Source organism: Trematomus bernacchii, unplaced genomic scaffold, assembly GCF_902827165.1.
Source record: "Trematomus bernacchii unplaced genomic scaffold, fTreBer1.1, whole genome shotgun sequence".
In the NCBI taxonomy this organism is placed as follows: Eukaryota; Metazoa; Chordata; class Actinopteri; order Perciformes; family Nototheniidae; genus Trematomus; species Trematomus bernacchii.
The window spans coordinates 1,262,385-1,281,416 of record NW_022987513.1 but is presented as its reverse complement, the minus strand read 5'-3'; the positions used below and the strand labels follow the sequence as shown (position 1 = coordinate 1,281,416).

Genomic DNA, 19,032 nt, shown 5'->3' with positions numbered 1-19,032 from the left:
ATGGCCGCATAAATAAAGACATACCATTCTCATGACTTACATTTCCTTTATTATTTTAAATAATCCAGGGGGGGGGGGGGGGGGCTGCAGAGTAGAGGTTATACAGTATGGATCTGCTGTTATATATTGTATCAATTGCATTTGGGTTGTTACTAAAAGATCATCAGAATCAGAATACTAATGTAATCATACATCTAATAAAAGACATCACCCAGAACAGTGTTGGATTTCTCTACAGCTCACACACACACACACACACACACACACACACACACACACACACACACACACACACACACACACACACACACACACACACACACACAACCACATTTTGGCAGATGTTTTCTGGGACATACAAGCAACCCCCCCCTGGCTGGAGACGGTGGCAGCAGAATGCCGTGCTGCTCCACCTCTCCCCGGTGTCAGCAGCACTCACGCATCATTACAGGGCAGAGAAACCCCCCAAAGAGCAGAGTTTGTGGGATGAGGGGTCCCTGCTCCCTAGTTCTGTTGGCAGACCCCCCCCCCCCCCTCACACACACACACACACACACACACACACACACACACCTTAGTTTCTCGAATGCAGAAACGATGTGAACCATATGAAGACCACTTACATGTGACATCACTGTTCGTTTGCACATCTGTTCATTATCCTTGTATCCTTATATGAATACAGAATTACAATAAACTGTATTATTTCCAATCCAAAGTATTTCATTTTACATTCGATTTTATATGTTCATATTGTATTACTCCTGGCTGCACCATTATGTGTATTGTACTTCTTCATATACTTTCCTCTTTATTTTAATGATACTGTTGTTGCATTGTTAGCGGGGCTTTAGAATTAAGATTACCAAAACTACAGCAGAGCTATTGTGCATATGACAAATGAAGCATTTCAATCTTTTAATATTGAATCCGTTTTAGCAGAACACAGACAGCGTTGATTTCTGCTTCGGGTATTTCATGTTTGACTATGAATATAAGATTTCACAAGTTAAAGTCAGCAGTAAATATAGTTTATTACCAAGAATGCATCACATCGTTTTCTAATACACTCAATAAAATATTAGAAATATGGTATCTGATGACATAAAAAACATTGATTGGTCGAACTTGGCCTTGTTAACATTTTAAATTAATTTCTGTTATTTTACCAAATTGAATACGATAAGTCATGAACACAAACGTGGAAAGATTATTTTCTTTATACATCAGTTTTAATATAATAAAAGTCAGAGTAATATGTCTATTGAACAACATCATGAGTTTTGGGTTGTGAATCAGTAATTAAACATCATTGATATGTTGACATTGATATCTCACCTTTTTCTAAAGCTGTCATTGAAACTCTACCCTGCTACCTCTCTGAAAAACCCCTATGAATACAAAATAAATACAGCATATGCAGTCAAATCTGAATTCCATTAGTGTCAGGGTCTTGAAAATGTCGAAGGCCTATCAAACAGCATTAGGACTAAAACGGCCCTGAAATCTAAACTAATGAAATTCTTTAAGGGTTGTCCGGGTGACGGACTACGGCGATTCAAAGGCGTGAACAAATCCAGAGAGAAATTATGCCTTTAAATAAAGAAATTAAATAAAGTAAATTCATAATTAAACAAAGGAATAAAATGTGTGAAGAATTGTTACTGCAGGCTTTACAAAAAGCTGCTGTGGTCAAAGAGGAACATCTGGATAAGATTTAATTTAAAATAAAAGGCAAAGTCTACCCCCACAGCAACAGATCAGAGCACCACAAAAACTCAAAATCTGTCCAAGTATATTCGTCTAATATCTAGTCAGAATATGTCTTTACACTCGATTTAAGACATAATGACTTAAGAAGTAACAGTGCAGTGCGATAAAAGGCCTTATTCTTTTTAGACAATGCATCTTGAAAACATCTCATTTTGAGTTGTATCTCAGATTTGTTATCATTTCTATTGGAAAATCACCAACTAACATCAGAAGACAGAACACTTTTGATCATGTGTGGCTTATTTTGTCACACAACATTTCCTGATTCTGTTCAAATATATTTCAAAATAAATTTACCCAGCTTATTACAAGATCTGATTTATCCAAATCCATACCATTTAAATCCAAGAGATTTTACCAAGCAAACTCTCACTTGTTCTATTGGCAGATTACTTTACTTATTACAAACAAATTATGTTTTTTTTTTTCTCGAGCAGCATTTTTCCCAGTGTCTCCTCCTTTCAGTGATCTGTGTCTCTTGTCAGGACACAAAGGCCTGTCTCCCCCTCAGGTCAGGCCCAGAGGCTGCTGCAGACACCATCAAAATGTCCTCACCTCCCTGAATCCTAAACATCTTCATTACACTATCATGCTCCTACTATTCCACTACATTTAGCGACACCGGCCCCTCGTGTAGACCCCAGCCGGGGACCAGAGGCTCCAGTTATTTGTGTCGCGGCGCACCATCACTGTCACTAAAGTCAAACATTAAGCCGCGGAAGGTGAATTGGAACAAAGGACCCCTCACCATAACCACTACTTGAAGCACTGTTTAATTAGGTCTAGAGCAACAAATCCTCCCCATTCAGCGGCCGGACACTTGTGCTGTTGGAGTGGAGTGTATGGTGGCTGAAAGACCCCCTCATAACACTTAGAGGAGTGTCCCCTCCCTCACAAAGACACACACTGATTCACTAATGCGTGTGTGTGTTAACAAGCCCATCGTCTGCTTCTCTAACGCATTGTCTATTGAATGGGTGCTAATGGAGAGACAAAACAGCACGCACACCCACCCACCCGCACGCACACACACACACACACACACACACACACACACACACACACACACACACACACACACACACACACACACACACACACACACACACACACACACACACACACACCACACACACACACACACACACACACACACACACACCACACACACACACACACACACACACACACACACACACACACACACACACACACACACACACACACACACGCTGCTCTTTTTATAGCCTGAAAACAATTGTTTCTATACGTTGAAACATACCATGCTTCAGCTTGGCAGATATGTATGTATACCTGTATAAATGTAAAATGACTAATAACAAAGAAATAACAAGAATAATCCTTTAAATAAAGAGAAAATAATGTCTAAAGAAATGTTGTGACGGAAATGTTATATATAATATCATTTCATATATTTAAAACTAAATACAAATACGAAACACAAAACTGTATAATAGGCTGTCACGCAATTCCTGCAATCTTTGAAAATTAGGAATGTTTTCTTAAAATACTCCCCACATTTTTACAGCAGGTTGGTATTTCATTTAATTGAATAGGAAAAGCAAGTTTCCCCTTTTTAGTTATTTCATCATATTTTGTGTTTTTTTAAATGCTGCAAATCACTGAAATAAGCCAGAGACAATTTCAAATATGCTGGAAACAAAAGAAAATGCTTATTCTTTACGATACGAATTAAAACTCTTCAGGCACACGTTGGGCAACTGTGTCTGAAACACAAAGTAACTGAGATTGGATTTGGGTGGTGGGCTCTAATCCTGAAGGACAAAACAGGAATATCCACCGAGACAAATGTGGTTTGATGGTTCCCCGCTGCTCGATGCAGCCACTCCGGCCCGGTCTGGGAGGCCCATTGTGTGTGAAGGATACACACTCACAGTGCATTAGAAACAGGACTCCTCACACACACTCAGGACTCACAGACCGCCGGGAACCTGATCTGCATTCTCCCAGGGGCAATGCACAACCCTAACATAACTTTTACAGTATTTATGTGCTGCAAAACCACTAAAAATAACATTAAACCTGATTTGATTTCCCACATAGAAATTGTTTTAATTGCAGCTGTTCTAAAAAATATATAAATATACATTTTATGGCATTCTTCTTTTAATCCAGATGAATACACTAAAGTCACATTTAAATGTTAATTGTAATAAAATAAAATGTGACCCCTCTTTACATTTTATGTATGTATTTGGGTATTACATCATTTTCTGGCCTTTTCAACCATAAAACGCTTTTCAATAAACTTGCAGTCAAAGTTATCGAGTATCATCATCTGGGTATGATCATTTTTCTTTTGTTGGGGGGGGGGCCAAAGAGTGAAGTAAGGGTTGATAAAATAAAGGATCTGAGGGGGGAACAGAGGAGCGTGTTGCAACAGCGGCCTCTCTCTGGATTAAGCGAGGCGGTGTGTGAGACAGTGACTGAGACTGTGTTCACAAGTGCTCAACTGTATCTAATTGTGTGAGTGCAATTATGAGCATCTGCTTTTTTCATCTCTAGTGTAAACTGTGTGTGTGTGTGTGTGTGTGTGTGTGTGTGTGTGTGTGTGTGTGTGTGTGTGTGTGTGTGTGTGTGTGTGTGTGTGTGTGTCGCAGCTGAAATGTGCCATGCTCTCAGCTCCGTGGTGCGGGGGGGGGGCCGAGGCCGGGCAGTGCCTTTAAGACAGCTCGAGGTCAGCCCAAACACTGGCAGCTATTCATGACCAGATCAAGTTGATGTGAGACTGTCCCTCCTCTGCCCCCCATTTCCATATGAATGTGGAATATGCTAAAGAAAAAACAAGCAGGATCCTTGTCCCATGCAGGGAGCCTCGGCAGGCTGAGAAAAACACCCATTTTGCAGGAAACACTGTACATCCTCCCCCCTGGCAAATAACAGGCATATTGGCATCATAAGCACATTTTGATAGAATAATAAAAAAAAGGGGAAAACTGCATCCACTTACACACACACACTCTTTCTCTCTATCTTCTCTCCACACACATTTAAACTCAGCCAAGGTCAACGCAGCTTATCCAGACAAACACAATTGCTTACACATATTTAGAAATGCTTTATCATGAATAGACACACGAGAACAGCTCCATGCAGCTCCTTCCAGCCCCGGCAGAGAGGTGGTAGCTAGACAAAGGGTTCGTCCTGAAAGACTAACAGCAGGGAGCTGAAACGGCAATGAACGTGATGCACAGACGTACACATCGAGAAGAAGCATGAAGCTATGATGGAGAAACAGCAGACATGAGAGTGAAAGTGAAAAACAGATCTGCATACCCTGAGAGTCCTGTATCCTCGGCTACCTGCATCAACACCCCCCCCCCCCCCCGTGCTGCTGCGTGATGTGGGCCTCCGCTAACACTGACAATGTCACAATATGTAGCTGTTTAAAGGTGGGCTCAAACCCAGAGAGCCATCTATTACCAGGAGGGATGGGGGGGGGGGGTCAGAGCACCCTAAAGCTACATCAGCTGGGAGCCCCACACACAGATACAAATGAACATCCAGATTTACTCACGTTTCCTATGAAATAAGAACAGGTTTTTCCTACCATTTATGATGTCAGAAATAATAAGTATTTCAAATATCTTTTTGCAGATGTTGCAGCAGTTATTGTTCACAAACCAGAATCATATTCCGTTTGTATTGGCGGTTCTTTGACTTCTGATTAAAAATAATTATAATGTATATTACATATGTTTTGAAACGTAACTATCATAAACGTTGCCGTTTTTTCAACATCAACCGAAATCAATGTAATTGCAAGAAAAACGTATTAAATAAATCAAAAATAATCAATTCGTTACTGATGATAGTAACCAGATTTTTTTTTAAATAAACAAACATTGACATCTTAAAACGTATTGAAATGAAAAAAAATTAAATGCATACATGTACCAATGTAATTTTGTTTAAAAAAAGGAAATAACCTTTCACTTTGTATGAGAGCAATCCAAAAGAAAAAACAGAGGTTCAATAAATGCAGGGTCTTTTTCCAAAAAGACTTTGGCATTGCTATTTTGACCTGGAATCTTACTGGATTAACAAAGTAACACAAACGGTAACCCTAGCTCTCTGAAACAGATAGTCAAACAGCCTGCTTTTCTGAAACAGCATTCCTAAGTCATTTTATTACGTGCAAGTAAGTGCATTAAATGCAAATTAAGTTAAACTCTGTCAGAGTAATGACTCTGACACTGTCTCTCAACTGAATCACGGTACAAGATCTGCATCACTGGGGGACAGACACATGTGTATGTTCATGTTTTTACTTTTGGAATAGCCATTTAGAATGCAGGGACTTGATACCTACAGTACCTGATGTAACACACAGGTGATATGTGTAACATCCACAGAACCTGGTGATATATAACACATTTTGACTATGCTTTGTTACAGTTTCTTTTTGTGATATATTGTGGAGCTAATATAATCTGTCAAATAAGAGACAAGTTGATCCATGAACATGTTTGGCGTCCCTCCCAAACTAAACTTAATGCCAATTCTAAATACATGCATCTTATGATTGTATGCTGGCTATTTTAAACAGTAGTGGATGCATTCATGAGGCATTGAACATCCCATCCACATTTTAAAAGGTATCTTTCAATTGTTTGACTTTTTGTAGCCAGATGATTAATAAAGAAAATAATTGGAATCATTGAAAATGAAAGATAGTTTCGGCCATACTGTGAAATCTGGAACAAAAACGTTCCTGTTTGATGTTTCAAGGACCCTGACAACAGTTTGAAAAAAGACTTTCTGTGATGTTACAGCAGTGATTTATTTCACTTGTGCAGACACCAGTCCGGTCTGGTTAGCATCAGCCCAGCGGCAGCACCTGTGCCCAGGCCTTACTGTATTTACCCTGTGATAATCACAAAGGGGATCGCAGATTGTATTTACAGTGAGCGCTCTTTGAAGATAAAACATAAAGTCTTATCTACAAAGAGAGCTCACTCCCGTACGGATCAACAAGTTACAAGAGAGTCAAACAGATTAAAAACATGAAATGTTTGTACAAGATTTTAAATCATCATGTCCAAACACAATCAAAGAGAACCCACAAAAAAGATTGTGGAGGGACAGAAAAGGGAGTCTTGATTTTACCCTGGTCTTTGGACAATGTCCTACTGGGCTGTTCTGGTCTCCACTGAGTCATAGTGTCGACCTCTGCCAGCTACACAAACAGTGAGAGAGAACATGACATCAGCCCTCTATCATGCACTGGATACACCCGAGGCTCACGGTTCAGCCGGTTCAAAGCCTTCCTGCAGATGGAGGCCAACACTAACTCCCTGAGAAAGATATTTGACTATTAGGGTTCACATCCTCCTGTATGAAGTCTTCTATAGCAGGACACTGCACCTGAGTTTCTCTAAATGGTGTGTTGCTTTAGTGACATATTGTTGTAGATCGACCCAGAAGGGATTTTAATGTAATTTAGATTACTATTTAGATGCCGTTGAACAAAACGTGAACATTTCTTCAGCTTTAGTTAAACATATATCTTATTTCAGGCACCTAACCAAAAACCGATCAAAAAAACCCTAACATCGAGACAAAGGGAATTGGAAATAGTAAAATGCGAACTCATATCCAAGTTTAAGGATATTTAAGGACAAATCAGTGTATGTGATTGTAAGTGAATGAGAGGCAAAAAGTACAGTTAATGTAGAAATGGTTACCAAATCAGTCCATTAACCATTATCCTTCATCTTACAGTTACATTTTTAAAACGTCCCCCAAATTGCCTGCATGCCTAACACACTTTGAGTGTCATAACAATTACATGGGGATCGTGTTACAGTTTGGTCTTAAGCAGATTCTTTTGGGACACTATGTTGACAGGGAGATTAACAACGTTTCACCATGCTGGATTTGAATAATAAGAGAATAGCGTCTCTCTGCAGGCATGTGGAAAACGCTGCTTGCTGACCTGTAATAGGTACGACTAACCTCAGCAGGAGTAAACACAAACACAAATCTCTCTTCCCTTCGGCTGTCCAAGCAGGAGGCATTCATTCCAGACAATCACCACGTCTGCATTTAAACACATCTCATTACTACCACCCAATGTCACACCCTTCAACAGCTAACATGCAGAAATGATTTTGTTTCAGTTCAATAACCAGCACCCAACAGATTATATGACTGTGTAGTGTTTTTTTAACTGGTGAATGAAGTGTCATTATCACAACATAAAACCCATGACCCTTAAGGGCAATTCTCATTTTACCTATAACATGAAAAACAGCAGTTTCTGACAGGAAAAATATAACCTTGTCTAACTGAAGGAGAGTGAAGGCTGGTGGAAGAAAAATAAACGGTAGTCCGCCACGTTCAGTCACGATCTATTCATTGCTCCCGTTTAATTTCTTTTGGGTGCATAATCCTTTCAGTTTCAATGGCAAATGTAACAGTCCCTAAGGCCTTAGCACCAGACTGGTCAATACAAAACCAGACAACTAATTACTGAGCGCACATTGCTCTCCTCTACCCCTACCCCCCCCCTTTTTCTCTCCCTCATTCCTCCCTCTCTCCAGCAGCTGTGGGGTTCATGTACACAAGAGCAGCAGTCCGCCAGTATTAGGTTTCCACATCCCAGATCTCCCTTAAAAGCCTGTCCCATAATGGCCCTTCAGTCACACAAACACGCATAGGGTTTCATACAAAAAAAAGCACACAAAGTTGGACAACCACATGTAAATATGTACAGACATTCACTCGAGCCATATTGAAGATTTGTGAAATAGCCTGCCTACATTTGTTTTTTCTATGAAAGAAACACATTGGATTTCCTAGTTGTTTAACAACGCCGGCGTAAATTGTCATGTTTACAACCAGAGAGGCAACCAAACAAATCTCCATAATGTCTAGCAGTAAAGCAGTAGATTTAATGGCGTGTAATTAGCACGTAATTGAAGCCTTGTTTTCAGGTAATAAATGAGCACAACTTGACAGGCTGTTCAGCTAATAGAAATACAGCTGACCTACACCTGAGCTTTAGAGTGGTTAGAAGATAAATAAATCCATCAGATACAATTAATCAGCAGCTATTTTGATAACCAAATACAGTAACTTTCACCCAGAGATGGGGTCGTTACTAAAAAAAAGTAATATATTACATATTACTTTAAAAAATAAAAGTAATATATTACACTACTTCGTTACTCTCTACATAAAGTAACTCGTTACTTTACTCGTTACTTTACTCGCAGGGCCGGCCAGCCCCTCCCTGCAGGCAGATCACGCAGACTGCTAAAGTTTCAAATGTTCTCTTTAGTTCAGTTTCCATTGTCGCATAAGACTGATCCAGATAGCTCTGACTATGGCTGTCCTCTGTCTCCTGCTATCTGTATTTTGCGCAGTATATCTCTGAACGATGCGATGGTGATTCCACTGTGCAAATGGGCAACATTACCTCTACTATGAAGGATGCTACAAGCCTGTCCATCTCTGCTTTGGTTACCGGTCCTCCAAATTCTAATGTGTGCTGCTTCAGATTACGTACATATAAACCTGCGGCGGAAACCCCTCTTGTCTGTCAGTGTGATTATGACTGATTTTATAAAAGTAACGAAGTAACGCGTGTCGGGGCAATGTTAGTAACTGTAGTGTGATTACTGAATTATAAAAGTAACGCGTTACACTACTCCGTTACCGACAAAAGTAATATTAATGTTACTTTGTAACGCATTACACCCAACTCTGCTTTCACTCCTAAACTAGCATTTTGGCTTTTTTAGTGGTTGCATACAATGTGGAAATTGAACCTCTGACATTAAGGCTACGTTTACACGGAGACGAAAACTAACCTTAGTCGATATCAAAAAAGTCTTCCATCCACACGGAATCGGCTCAAGAAACGTGTCCGTCCACACGAGACACTCGACCCGCTGGAGACGCTGTAGTACATATGCCGGGCCTGTAAGTGGCGCTGTACTTTTGCCACAAAATACACCAAAAGCAGCGAAGAAGACCCCCCGAGCATGGTTGCCCTTCTGTTTATTCTCCGCGGTGGATTTAGCAACATGTAGTTCATGTAGTTCTCCATGTCCACTTGTTGCTGATGGTTGTGGTAGAGGAGCTGTAGATTTTGCACTAACATCTGTAGCATGGTCAGTAGCGTCTGGAAAACGAAAGCAACCCTGTGATCCGTCATTGTTGTTGGCGAAACACATCAGTAATGACGCGGGTGACGCGGGGGTGAGCAGCAGAGGTGGGGAGAGGCGGGGCTATGGCGTCATCGTTATCAGGAAATGATCGTATAGGACGTACACACGGAGCCGTTTGGCCCCCCAGAGCGTTTCGTCTGCAGATCTACCCACCTTGGGAGGCGTTATCGTTTGAGGGCTCCGTTTCCGCGGTTCCGTTACGACCTCGTGTGGACGAACCGTCCATACGATAGAGAACTGTAGCGGATACAACCCGTTTCGTCTCCGTGTAAACGTGGCCTCAGTGCTTATTGTGGTTTTGGAGTAGATGAGAAAGAACTTATCCTGTGCTTCCCATGAGTAAACACCCCGGCTGTGACAATGATAACACGGCCATGATAGCATGCTCCGTGTGTTGTGTGGTGTTGTGACTGCTGTGCTTTACAGCCGCCCTCTACAAACAGCTTTGATCACGAAGCAGCTCACAAAGCTACTCAGCACAGCCCCTAATTTGCTGGTGGGTTTAAAGAGTTCCCCAGTTAAGATCACTTCCTTAGATAATGGGAAGAGTCGGCCCCCCTGTGACCTGAGTGGAGTGTCCTTTGTCTCACTCCTAATGTTTGCCTTAGCCCATTGTGTCTGCATTATTCAGCACCTCCACCCCCCCTCGCAGCACAGCTTTGACGCGACAACCCCGCTGCACCACACTGGACTTCCCTCAAAGTAGAATCACTAAGTGTATGGAAGCCATTTCCCAGTGTCCCCCACCCCCACCGAGAGGTTGACATGGTTAAAGAAGCACACACACACACACCACTGATGTGCAAAAATATGTAAATTGGATGCACCAAAGCAAAGCATAACAAACGGATAAAAGAATTTAGTAAAATATGGTAAAGTGGTGCAGTGTTTTAGTGGGTTGACCCGGAAATTAGTATCACAAGGGCTCCCTCATCAAAAAGCATAGGGATTTTTTAATTGGATTTTGGAATATTGCAAAGATTTAGGCTGCTTTTACACGGGAACGTTTGCGTTCATGCACAGTATGCGTTTTCAAAAAAGTCTTCCGTTCACATGCATTCGTTTCATTTAACGTGTCTGTTCAAACGAGACCGCTGGAAACGCTGTAGTACATATGCCGGGACTGTAAGTGGCGCTGTACTTCCACACAAGACCGCTCGAAAGCGCTGGAGTACATATGCCGGGACTGTAAGTGGCGCTGTAACTTCCGCCACAAAATACACCAAAAGCAGTGAAGAAGATCCCGGAGCAGCCCGGAGCAATGTTGCCATGGCTACACTTCTGTTTATGCCCCGCGGTGGATTTAGCAACATGTAGTAGTTCATGTAATTCTCCATGTCCACTTGTTGCTGATGGTTGTGGTAGAGGAGCTGTAGATTTTGCACTAACATCTGTAGCATGGTCGAGCTGTAGATGTTGTACTAACATCTGTAGCATGGTCAGTAGCAGTAGCACTAGCAGTAGCTACTGACAGTAGCTACTGGCCATGCTACAGCAGTGAGCAGCAGAGGCGGGGAGAGGTGGGGCTATCGTTATTTTTTCAGGAAATATTCGTATAGAGGCGATTACACGGACTCGTTTGACCCCCCAGAGAGTTTTGTTTGCAAATCTATCCACCTTGGGACCCGTTATCGTTTGTGGGGTCCGTTTGTTACGGCCTCGCGTAAATAATAGGGCTATACGTAAGAGAAACTATGCAGATACAAGCCGTTTCGTTCTCGTGTAAATGTGGCCTAAGATCTTTGGCAAACACATATTTATGATACTTCCACGTTTCTTTCAGCAGGATAATCTCCACATATTAAATCCACTTTTATGACTTTTGAAGCTTAAATGCTCTTCAGGACGGTCACGTGACTTTGTATCGCCAATGCTAAACTAAAGGCAGATGTGTGTTTGGTGTAGTTACGTTTAGTAGTCTCATTTAGACACTTGTTAGCTTACGCCGTTTTTACTACACATTAATGTTTTGTGCATTCTCTAGTTGGCAACTGAAATATTTTATGTGGCAGAACAAAATGTGAAAAACTCTGAGGCTGACCTTATCTCAGGCATCTAACCAAAAACCCTTCCAAAATGTTTTGACTTTGAGAGATGCTTAAATGAGGAGGCTAGAAATACTGGGCTTTACACAAATACACACACAAACATACACGCATGCATAGCACTGATGTGCAAAAGAAGAATGTAAGCATTTTGTAAAACAAGGTGTTTGAATATATTTTATTTAGCATCCTGTCACTTACCATAAGAACAATTTAAAGGCAGAGAAAAGGGTGTCTTAAAGCAGGTGGGGAAAGGGATAAAAATGGAGCTTGTCCACTTTCCTCCTTTTCCTTTCTTTCTCTCTGCTTTGTGTCAGTTAGGACAGCTGGATCAGAAATGGCAGACATGACATCACCCCCTTTATACCAACCCATTGGGGGCCATTTGTGCTAGAATTGAATGCTCTGTGTGTGTGTGTGTGTGTGTGTGTGTGTGTGTGTGTGTGTGTGTGTGTGTGTGTGTGTGTGTGTGTGTGCGTGTGTGTGTGTCCATGCATGCAAGCTGAAACTTTTTGTGTCACTTCAAAAGACCAACATGTTGTTTTACTTTTTTCTAATTTATATGTTCATCATAAGTTTAATTGAAAAATGTAGCCATAGGGTATACATTTATTACAGAAACCAATAAACATCTGGGTTTTTTCCACTGACAAGGCCCAGGACTTGGCTCGAGTCATCAATAATTCAATGAAGAATATGACTTATGATGAATATCATGTCATCATTATCCTAGTGTTTAATTACATATTGCATCCATCTGTCCTTGATCAAAGTAATCAGAGTAAGTTGTGCTAATGATCCTTAATGCCATGACTGTTTATCAGCATATGAATTACATTTTCAAGTAAGTTTTTTGAAAATCATTGCATAGGTTTCAGCTCTATGTTTAGGTATCACTGTGTCTACTGTCTAAGTTGGTTTCAACCACCAAAATAACTTGTTTTGCTTTTCTAATGACCAGAGCCTGAGAGAAGTTACGTCATGAGTCATGACTTCATCATTTTTGTTGCTGCAACTAAAGCGTGAATATCCCTGACAATAACGACAATGGCTGACTACGTTGTGCTCATGTTGCTATTGCCTGGTTATTGTTTGTAGCTCAAAGCTACCGCTTCTGCAACAACTTTCTACTCCCAACATACAGTAAACGGCAGAATGTTTGTGATCCATTTTTAGAGTGCAGAGCAGATACCGCTGCTTTTGAAACCCAAAAACCTGGTTCGCAATTGGGCACTGTTCCCTAACCAGCCCTGGGACCACCTTGGTACAAAAGAGGTATTAGAGGCTGCATGTCTGTTAGACTCCTCTCATCACACACAAAGGCTTCCGTCCTGGTCAAGTGAACCACAGCACTGCTCAGAACTGGAGGGAAATAAAACCGGAAGCTTGTACAAGTCAATGGTGAGCAATTGGGCTACTGTAATTGCTGTAAATCAGAAAAGATGACTAGCTTAGAGCAGAAAAAACTTAGCCTGTAATAGCAGATCAAATATTAACTATGACACTAATGCTACTCTTTTGTTAACCACGTTTTGGCTGGACCTTCTGCTTGAGCAAAAGGATATGGATGACAATGTTGGGAAAACGCTTTGAGAAGGAGCTTCATCAAGATGGAACAAGATGGACTCGGTGGGGCTCTTGTTCTCTCGTCCTTCTCGGACTGCATGAGCAGCTGCATTGTTGGAGCAGTTATTCTCAAAACGATTCACTTCGTATTCCTTCCTGGAACAGCAGGGATTCACAGTCACACACTGTGTTCCCACATTAATCAGCAAAACTCAACATGAGGAAAATCCCTTTGTCCAGTTTCAAGACTAGGTTGTGTCTGCCATTAGTCTACTGAAGTGCAGCATTAAGAATACCTCACATGTTCTTCCCATTCACAGCAGAAAAGCCTCACAGAGGGAACTCAGATTTGTGCCTGAAAGTATTCCTTGTTCCAGAGGAGGGGTTTTCCTGCATGAATACTTTTTAAAGTGACATAACAAGAGAGACAAACAGGGTTCTCTCTCATTGTGTTTAAATGCTTTTTAGTCATTCGATTACAACCCGTGTAAGGCAATACGGAGATTCTTGTGACTGACGAACAAACATTGTGACATAATGATCTTACTTGCATTAACGGGGTAATTGGAGAAGCCACAACTCAATTTTCAGAGATGCATTACTCTTCCCATTTTCAAATGACTCAACATGTATGCTCCATTTAGTCTTTCAACTGTAACTGTGCAGATTTTGCACACATGCTACAAAGTCACAGAGTGAACCACATGCAAAGCAGTGTCTTTAAAGAAAGAGCCTAAGGCGTGATAAAATAAGAACTTTGTGTTAACGTCATGTAAAAGGAATGAACCCAACGTTACTTTTACATTCCAATATCTCTGTAGGTGTTCACAGCTCCTTATGGCGATCAAACAACTCCTGGTGAGTAGGGATTTGCACTATTAACATGCTCTCTGCACGACCTAATGTATTATGGAAGGAATATTAAAAGTTAAATTGTGCTTTTTTTCTTTTGCTTGAGTGGCTCTAAAGGAAACCACGTCCTATTTCCTGTAGAAGTCAGATCCCTCTGTCATTCACTAGGCAGCAGGAGGCTAACAACTAATAAATCACTGCTACTAATGGCGCATTTCCACTGCAGGGCCTCGCACGGCTTAGTACGGTATAGTTAGACCTTGGTAGGCCAGGCTCACTTTATGCTGCTTTCCATACAGTTTAGGAACTGGGGTAGTAACTATAGTAACGCAGTGTAGGCGGAGCCGTGACGTCATCTTCAATGCGAAACACAAAACCAACATCAGCCGTTAGCTGTTAGCACTCAGAGCTCACAGCTCCTCATATCTGTTCAGAAACTAGACAAAAGTTAAACAAGTACAAACCACAGACTGTCTGTGTCATGGCGAATACAGTCGCTGGTTTATTTATGTCTGTATAGGCCGTTGTTGTGAGTGTGGACGGTCGGAGCATATACTGCGTTAGCTTAGCCGATCTCCATTTAGAAAACACGCATTTTAAAAGGTTTTTCGCCTGCCGTCTTGTCTGCAGACTTGTCAAAGCATTAATTCATGGTTTTTACTAACCGGTATCAGTATGTTGTTACTTCGGCATCATTTTGAAACGTGTATTACAATTAAATCACGGTAAAATATGTTCATTTTGTTGTAGTTGCCAGCGATTCTCTCACTAGTTTAGCATACTCAGCCCGGTTGTTGGCCCGGAAAGAACCTCGATTTTGGAGAGCCAGAAAAACTGTGAAAAAGTACCCGCTAGCCGGAACTACGCCTAGTGGAAACGCAACCAAAAACGGGCCGGGCACGCTTAAACCGCGCTGTAGTGGAAATGCGCCATAAGTGAGCTTTTCCTTTCACTGCTTGCAAACAGCAACCAGGCTAATTTATAACCAGAGGAAGCATGAGGGAGAGGCTAAAATAGGCGAAGAGGTCAGGCAGGTTATCTTGCAACATGTATTCATTTGCATAAAGGAAAACCAAAAACTAAGATGATGTTTAGACATACACTGGATGACCATTATTATTGAAATCCTAAAATACATCCTAGAATTAAATAATCCAGTCATTTTATTTAGGCAGTTATACTGCACCTAACATGTATACGTTAGTAAGGCTCTCACATTGTTCATTATATTTTAGAAAAATGTAACTGATGAATGTCCCTCAAAATGAAATATACAGTATATAAGCAATACACACAACAAAACATGTAATTCTCTAAAAACACGATAACTTGGCAGAAAGCTTTGGGATAGCAGTGAACACAGAAATGTTCCTGATTTCATTTGGAATCTTTATAACTGTTCAAATGTTGTGAGAGAAACTATTTGAAACTTTTTATCAACAAACAGTAATCCAAAAATACTATTTTCCATTACTGTGCAGGCAATGTATGCTTTTATAGTTTATCATGTTATATATCTGTGGCAGGAGCCGCCTCCACCAAGACTGCAGCTCTTTGACAGTGACTTCACTAGTTCTCATTAGGAAGGTATGCAGTGCTGCTTCATTAGCTTGTGACCCACATGCCCAAATTAAAGAACTAGATTCAGCTGCAGACAGAGTTTGAGTGTATTTAAGGATAGACTGACATCCAGAAGCTTCCTGTGCATACTAGTGAAATTAATTATGGTACACAGAGAACAGACTAACAATGAATTCAAAAAGCCAAAACTAACCAACTATTTTTGCGTCTATTGCTGCCTTTAACAGAAGAAAAAAAGTCCATTGAGGCCAGTGAGGACACTTCATTCCCATGTCACTACTATGTCTAATGAACAGAGGGACTGAGGGAGGCACAGAAAGGGCCGGTCAGAGGGACGGGATCTGATTTGAAGCGTCCTGGGAGTTAGGTCAAAACCTTAAACCGCTAAAGAACCACAGAGGGGAGACACATAAATCAAAACTCTCAAGTTCAAAGCTTCCTAAAAGAAGAACAAATACTATGAGGAGAGAAGACTATTCATTCTTTCTTAGAATTAAGCCTGCAAGTGTATTTCAATTTATACATTTTATATTAAAGATTTTTGTGAGGTGGAGGATAAGACTGGTTGGTTGTTTGAACAGTTGTATCTTAGGGAATGATTCTTTGTGCACAAACCTAGACTAGAGCCTAGTAAAAAAGGTATTCAATCCCATCTTTAAAATTGAATGAAATAAAAATGTATGGGGAACGTTAATTGCAATAATTCCTCATCAACATTACTGTAAAACAAACTTTAATGGTTGTATGCGAGTCCAGTGCTAAAGAGGTAAAGAGTACATTTATCATATAAGGCGAATCAGAAAAGCACTGTGACCTGTTTCTACGGAGATGAACCTACAGCTAATAATCTGCAACAAGTAACTTTTTAAAGCCGCTATCCTCTACATTCATGAAGCAGTGAATCGTGTCCTGAGGAAATATGGAACAGTCTACCGGAGACTTTGTGAACTTGGAATCTTGAGAAGAAGAATACGTGAGCAATGCATTTCTCATCTTTGAAAGTCATTGTTCACCTCTACGTGTGCCATTTCTCGAAATAAATTAGGTTAAAATAAAATTTGACATTCAAAGTTCTTAACAGCTTTGTCAGATGGTATGGGTGAGTCAATGTTTTTAATGTCTCAGAAACTGCACCCAAACAAAACTTTAAAATCACAACCATGTGAAAAAGTGAGACCGCCAAGCAAGTGATCAATTTCATGTCCTAAATAAATGATCTTTACAACAAAGCTCCAACAAGCCGGCTGAAACAAGAAGTAGTTCCAAGGCACATTTTCCGCAGTGACAATGTCATACTAGTAAAGTTTCGGAGCCTTTGTGCTGCCTGGGCCAAGTGCCATTCTCTTTGACCCTTCCAAATTCCCCTCCCCCACTCCATCTCGCTCTACCTTGACCCACAAAACTTTGAGCAAAATCAAATGCATAGAGCCCCTTTTGTCACAGCTTGCAAATATTTTATAGCTATGAACCATATGAAGTGAAGGAAAATGTTTTCCCCTTGAGGAACTGCCAATTAAACAATAAAACTCAAAAAAGGTAACTGCATGAATCAAAAGCAATGAGGAATCAATGGAGCGGGAACCCAGGCATACGGAGATTCTTGGTAGAGGAGAGAACTTCCAGAAAGTGTTGAGTGAGAGAAAGAGAGAAGCACTTACCACGTCGAGCCCGTTATCCGAGACCGAGAATGACAGATTCCTCTCTTCTATCTCTGATCCACTTCCATTTTTCTGAGCTCCCATATGGCACCCCCCACCCCGAGAGGCAGAAAGAGTGCAACAGAGGGAGAGTCAAAGAGGGGGGGTGCATTAGTCCAAGTGTAGAGATGGAGGGGACTGTTGCAGCTGTGCACCCCCGTCAGTATCTCCTCAAATCCAATCCTCTCCTCTACGAGTGTTCTGCAGCACCGCGGAAAAAAGGCAACGGAAACAAAGTGATCCTCTTACACACAGCCCAGAGAGGAAGGGAGAGGGACGGGGGGAGAGGAGCGTAGAGAAGGAACGACACAAAGTGAGCTGGTGAGGAAGGCCGAGGCGTCTGGAGAGCAGGTTCAAGTTTTGAGCGTTCCCCTTTCTGTCGTAGGAGTGGGAGGGAACAAGAGGGACCTTGTAGAAAGCTGAGGAAACAGTGCATAATACCTTCCAGTTTCTTTCTCCCCCCTCTTCTCTCTCTCTGTGTTTTCTCTCGCTCTCGCTCTCTGGTAATATGCCTGGCTGCAGCCCCCCCCACCCCTCCTCCGGGCGCTGGAATGCAAGGCAAGAGTTTCAAGGGGCCCAGTTAGACAACCCTCAGAGTCACTGCACCTTGACCCCCGGGTCAGACGCAGAGTGTGTGTGTGTGTGTGTGTGTGTGTGTGTGTGTGTGTGTGTGTGTGTGTGTGTGGGAAGGAGGGGTGGGTTACTTTTGTATCTGTATATACTTACATTTGTGGGGCCAGCTTTGCCTCACGAGATCACATGACCGTACCTTGACAGTGATTTTACTGTGGAACATTTACTCTGCTGTAACAAGTCACAATCAATGTAACACTGATTGGTGTTACACACACACCGTCGCTGCCTGCGCTCCATAAGAGGAATTTAAATAGAGCTGTTTTATATGTGGAGAGGATAGTACCAAACCCGATATTTCACTTTTTTTATTTGGTTTTTTTAATACATTTTATTGTAGTTGAAAGTAATTGAAAAATTGTTTGGACGACATACCTATGTATAGGCCATCATAGCGGAGATACAGAGTCAGGTTGCAGTGTTTTTTGGCCAAACACATAAGGATTTAAAAAAAATCTTTATTTTGTTTTAATGTAATACATTTTTCTTTTCTCATTCCATGTTGTGTTGTGCCACATAATAGCATGGCAATCATTTGACAAGAGATTGGCTTTGCAATGTACTTTTAAGGTACCTTAACTTCAGATAACTCTTAGATTTAGTATCTTCCCAAGAGAATAATTGTATTTATTTATCTGTGGACAATTTTCAAACTTAACCCAAGTC

The 19,032-nt window shown here is 41.2% G+C and overlaps 1 long non-coding RNA gene across 2 annotated transcripts in view; it reads right to left on the bottom strand.

Annotated features, from left to right (window-relative positions):
• The window catches only part of LOC117500204, a 45,836-nt gene extending 27,680 nt beyond the window's left edge, over positions 1-18,156 (bottom strand). For both annotated transcript variants that reach the window (XR_004557772.1, XR_004557771.1), the window contains exon 1: positions 17,695-18,156. This is a non-coding gene — a long non-coding RNA (uncharacterized LOC117500204). The remainder of the gene's footprint in view (positions 1-17,694) is intronic.
• Positions 18,157-19,032: the final 876 nt, after the last annotated feature.